This window comes from Chrysochloris asiatica, unplaced genomic scaffold (genome assembly GCF_000296735.1).
Source record: "Chrysochloris asiatica unplaced genomic scaffold, ChrAsi1.0 scaffold00022, whole genome shotgun sequence".
NCBI lineage: Eukaryota > Metazoa > Chordata > Mammalia > Afrosoricida > Chrysochloridae > Chrysochloris > Chrysochloris asiatica.
In genome coordinates this window covers 22,137,635-22,143,998 of record NW_006408540.1, presented here as the reverse complement: position 1 = coordinate 22,143,998, position 6,364 = coordinate 22,137,635, and positions in this window count along the sequence as shown.

The window sequence follows — 6,364 nt, the reverse complement described above, 5'->3', positions numbered from 1 at the left end:
AAGAGCATAAGCGGAATGTGGGACCCTAATCAGAGAAGCAGTGACACCAAAGATGGAGGCAGAGATGATGGCATGAGGAGATAGAGCAGCTGAGGACTCCAGACTCATGGAAAGAGAAAGGCTGTGTGCTGGTGGCCGAGAGACTGACTTGCAGAATGTGCCCTTTGGTTTTTTAAATAATTATACATTCCTGAGTGTTTTGTGTACACATACAAAAAAACAAAGAGGGAATAGAAGAAAATACTGTTAAATGATGATGCATGCAGGGGATTGTAATCATTGCAATTAAACAAAACACGATAGGATGAGTCCAAAACCAATGCTGACCCATGTAAACTATCACTCAATTCACAATAAAAACTTTAAAAACAACAAAAAAATTTGTGTTTGTTTTTATTTTTTAACCTCTATTACTGGGCTGCTGTATGGACCAAGAATGAAATCTAACTCTTTTGCACTTACGCTGATTTTAATGCTCTTAATAGTTAAATGCTATAAAGTCAGTTTGAACCACAAGGTCAGTGGTTCAAGCTCACCAGTCGCTCCTCGGAAACTCTACACAGGGTTGCTATTGGTCAGAACCGACTCAACGGCACTTAACAACAATAACAACAATAGTTAAATGCAAGGAGCTCTGGTAGTGTAGTGGTTACAAGTTGGGTTGCTAATCTCACGGCCAGCAGTTCAAAACTTCCAGCCATTCTGCAAAAGAAAGATGAGGCTTTATGCTCCCCCGTAAAGATTTACAGCCTCGGAAACCCTATACAGGGTCACTATGTGTCAGAACTGACTCCACAGCACAATAACCACCAATAGTTAAATGCATAAAGTGATTTTCATGCCTTCTCATAAAGCAGAGGTATTATTCAATTTACAAAGTAATCCTCTTAGAAGCATTTATTTAAGTATTGTTTAATATAGCAACTGCCCTTCCACCTCATAAAATTCAAATTTGCAAAATAGAGTCATAACTGTTTCCGGCTACATTTATTTTACTTGTCTGTCCTGAGGAGCACATATATATCTATGATTTACCTACAGAATAAAATAATGATACTCACACTGTGTTACAGAAAAGGTCAACTCTCCTGATACCAAAAAAATTCACTGCTACCAAGTGACTTCTGACTCATAATGACCCTGCATGAGAGCAGAACAGCCCCATAGGTTTTCCAAGACTGATTTGAACCCCAAGTTTGGTGGTTCAAACTCACCAGTCGCTCTTCAGATACCCTTTAAAGGATCGCTATGAGTCAGAACTGACTTGGTGACACTTAATAACAACAACAATCTTATGGAAGCAAACTGTCACATCTTCTTCCCATAGAGCAGTTGGTGGATTCAAACCACTGACCTTTCAGCTAGCAGGCAACTGCTTAACCACTGTGACACCAGGGTTCCTTTCTCCTGACATATAGATCTACAAAGGAGCTCTGGTAGCGTAGTGGTTACAAATTGGGCTGCGAACCTCAAGATCAACAGTTCAAAACTACCAGCTGTTCCAAGAGAGAAAGATGAGGCTTTCTACTCCTGTAAAGATTTACAGGCTTGGAAACCCTGTACAGGGTCGCTATGAGTCGGAACCGACTCCACAGCACACCACCACCACCACCATAGATCTACAAAATGCAGCCACATTCCTTATGATCCTAAAAGACAGTGAGGGAACCCCATCTGTAGTGTATTGGTGAACTTGGTGGCATATCAGGATTGTAAATGATGAGTAAATATATTATGAAATTGTTGTTGCTGTTAAGGGCTGTTGAGTCCGTTCCAACTAATAATGAGTCTACACACAACAGAACAAAACACTGCCTAGCCCTGTGTCATCTTCACAATGTTGTTACGCTTGAGCCCATTGCTGCTGTCACTGTGGCAATCCAACTTGTTGGGGGAGTTTTTCTCAGAGTTACTGAGCCTCCACTATACCAAACATGATGCCCTCTAAGAACCAACCCTCCTGATTACATGTCCAAAGTATGAGAAATGAAATCTAGTCATTTTGGCTTCTAAGAAACACTATTGTTGTACTTCATCCAACACGGATTTGTTTGTTCTTGGGTAAGGTGCACCTTAGTCCTCAAACTGACATTTTTTCTTCTAAACACTTTAAAGATCTCCTGTGAAGCACATTTGCCTAATGCAACATGTACTATGATTTCTTGGTTGCTGCTTCCATGATTGTTGATGGTGGGTCCAAGTAAAATGAAGTCTTTGACAACTTCAATCTTTTCTCCATTTATCGTGATGTTATATATTGGTCCAGTGGTGAGAATTTTTGCCTTTCTTTACATAGAGGTGCAACACATATTGAAGGTTGTGATGTTTGAATCTTCATCAGTAAGTATTTTAAGTCCTCTTCACTTTCAGTAAGCAAGGATGTATAATCTGCATATTGCAGGTTGTCAATGAGTCATCCTCCAATCCTGATGCCATGGTCTTCTTCCTGCAATCCAGCTTCTCAGATTATATGCTCAGCATATATATTGAATAACAGTAGAAATCAGTTCACTTGAAATAAAACTAGTATGTCTTTTAATATCTTTGTGTGTAAATCTAATCACAAAGCTTATCTCATGGTTGGGGAGAAAAAGAGTAATGTAGGGCCTTTGGGAAACTGTCAGAAACTAGCGTCATGGAAAATGGAAGAATCAAACCAAAAAGCAAGTTTGCTGTTGTTGTTAGGGACCATCCAGTTGGTTCTGACTCATACTGATTCCTCTTGTTTCCAATTTTCACATTGCAATCTCCAGTAATTAGCAATGAATGCATCTTGACTGCATGTTTCGCCAAATTCAGACTGAAGATATTGGCGGTTGTTGTTAAGTGCAGTCGAGTCCGTTCCGACTCATAACGATCCTGGATAGGTTTTCTGAGACGTGTACATCTTTGTGGGAGCAGAAAACTTCATCTTTCTCCTGCACAACAGTTGGTGATTCTAACCACTAACGGTGTGACTTGCAGTCCAATGCTTAGATCTTTAAAAATCATTGTCAGCATGGAGCTTTCTAACAGAATCAAGTATGAATCATGTAAGAGAGGGAATAGCTCATTTGGTATGGGTGTGGAAGGGTGGAAGAGAGAATAGCACAGACAACTGCATAAGAAAAATGGTGAGTAAGCAGTGGACTAAACCACTCAGATAAAAATAGTCAAAAGTTGGATATATAGCAAATGACTTTTAGGACATAGGGTATTTAAAACATTAAGCACAATGCATAGTGCATAGTAGGCACTCAATTCATAATTCCCTATGAAGAAAGGAAAATGATTTTATTCTTTAATATACTTTATTAATTCTTCAATTTCTTCATAGTTTAAAAAAAGCAACGCAATACTTCAGAAATTGAGAACTTTGTACCATGACACTGGTAAGTACTTTTTAATAGAGACACACAAATTAATATGAATTCTTTCACAAAAGCTATGAATATAAGTCTGGAACTTTACATATATATGGTAGTGGTGGTGGTGGTGGTTATGTGCCGTGGAATCGGAACTGACTCATAGTGACCCTGTACAGGATTTCCAAGGCTGTAAATCTTTACAGTAGCAGAACGTCTCATCTTTCTCCCACAGAACAGCTGGTAGTTTTGAACTGCTGACCTTAAGGTTCACAACCCAATGCGTATCACTACAATATATATATATCCATCAGTAAGAAGGGTTCTATCCCCCAGAAAACTTACCTTTAGACAGCTTGGCATATTTGTAATTATTTGTAGTTATTTATAAATATGTAGTTAGAAAACTCTTATCCCTGATATTTTCTGTGAAGTTTCCAACTTGTTTTTGCCTGGTGTGACAACAGGGTTAAAATGAAACAGACATGATAATAAAATGAACAATGCTGCCTGGTGGTGGCATCACACAAAGCTTCTTTCTTCATGAAAGTATATTATAAGAACAAAGGTTGCTACCAGCAACCATAATCACAATACTGATTGCCCACTTACTGAGTGTCTATAACATAAAAAGCACTTGGTAGTTTCCAGATGGTGTTGCATTTAACCCTCACGATAATCTTATGAAGTATTGTTGTTGTTGACTGCTGTCAAGTCTGTTCTGACCCATAGTGACCCTGTATAGGGTTTCTGAGGAGCGACTGATGAGTTTGAACCACCGGCCTTGAGGCTCAAACTAACCTTGCAGTCCAGCTCATTATCCTGCTCACCCCATTTTATAGAAGAGGAAACTGAAGCTCAGAATGGTTTGGGTAGCCTGAATACACACTGTATGCAGTGGTGCTTCAATGGTAGAACTCTCACCTACTGTGTTGAAAACCTAGCTCAATGCACCTTATGAGCAGCCACCACCTGTCTTCCCACTGAGGCTTGAATGTTTCTATAGCACTGGACAGGTTTCAATGGAGCCTCCAGACTAAGAAGAACAAGAAGAAAGCTCAAGTGGTCTACTTCCTAAAAGCAGCCCATGAAAACCCTGTGGATCACAATGGTCCTAACAACAAAGCATCCTGGGAATAGCACAGGACTGGGCAGCATTTCATCTCACTGTATATAAGGTCATCATGAGTCAGGAGCCAACTTGACAGCATCTAAGCACAACAAGAAAGTTACAAACAAGAGTACCATATTATCAACAACAAATGTCCAATACCTTGCCTAAGCTTAGAAAATGAAGGAAGATAATGACAGTTGCCTCTGGTAAGTAAGCCTGAGAGGTAGTGAGTGAACAAACAGAACTTCCATTTTTCAATTCATAGATATCTGAGCTACTTGATTTTTAACAAGGAGAATAGATTACTTTTGTAATAAAATGATTGAATTCCTTGATCTGATCAAACACCTTCTGTAGGAACACTTCAAATCCCTTGAGTGTTGAACACATATGAGGCACTGAATAAACACTAGATAAAAAGAGAATTCCAGACATTTTGTCAGGAGGGACCAGTCACTGGAAAGAGATATCATGTTTGGTAAGGTGGAGGGTCAGAGAAAAAGACGAAGACCCCCAGCGTGATGGGATGGCAAAGTGGCAGGAACAATGGGCTCAAGCATAGGAACAATTGTGAGGTTGGTCTAGGACTGGGCAGTGTTTCATTCTGCTGTGCATAAGGTTGCTATGAGTCAGTACCGACTCGATGGCACCTAACAACAACAACAACAAAAAAAAAAGAATTTGGCTTAAATGGATACTGATTCTTCTTTTTTAAAGAGGAATGATAAAATGAGAAAATAATTAGCTAACATAAGTATATATCATATGTTTGTATAATATTTATGAATTATCATAAGTTTAACAGCTACAACAGTCATTGACAGGGATCAGCCAATTTCAGATGAGGATGTGGAACAAGGGACATCACTGCTGACATCAGATGGCAGAGAATACCAGAAAGATATTTCTCTGTGCTTTATTGACTGTACTAAAATTTCAACTGTGTGGATCAAGACAAGCTATGGACAACATTGCGGAGAATGAGGATTCAGGAACACTAAGTGCTCATGAGGAAACTGTGCATGGACCATCAAACAAAAGAAGGGGACAGTGAATGGTTTAAAATGAGCAAAGGAATGTGCCAGGTAATTATTTTTTCACCATACTTATTCAATCTGTATAATGAGCAAATAATACAAGAAACTGGATTATATGAAAAAGAATGTGGCATCCAATTGGAGGAAGATTCACCAACAACCTGTGATATGCAGATGATACAACCTGGCTTGCTGAAAGTGAAGAGGACTTAAAATACTTACTGATGAAGACCAAAGACCACAATCTTCAATATGGGTTGCACCTATATGTAAAGAAGGTGAAAATCCTCACCACTAGACCAATAAATAACATCATGATAAATGAAGAAATGACTGAAGTTATCAAAGACTCATTTTGCTTGGATCCACCATCAACAATCATGAGAGCAGCAATCAAGAAACCAAAGGACTTATTGGCACCTGACTCAAGCCATGGTATTTTCAGTTGCTTCATATGCATGTGAAAGTTAAACAGTAAATAAGGAAGACCATAGAAGAATTGATGCCATTTGAGTAATGGTGTTGAAGAAGAATATTAAAGGTTCCATGGAGTGTCAAAAGAACAAACAAATATGTTTTGAAAGAAGTACAACCAGAATGCTCCTGAGAAGTCAAATGGTCACTCTCATACTTCAGACATGTTATCAGGAGGAACCAGTCACTGGAGAACAATATCATGCTTGGTCAAGTGGAGAAGAGTGAAAAAGAGCGAGACCCCCTACAAGATGGAAGGATGTGGCTCTAGTTTAGCAGCAATTGTTACGATGGCATAAAACCAGGTAGTGTCTCGTCCTGTTGTACACAGGGTCACCTTAACAGCACCTAAAAACAACAAGAACATCATAAGTTTACACAAAAAATAAGTAAAA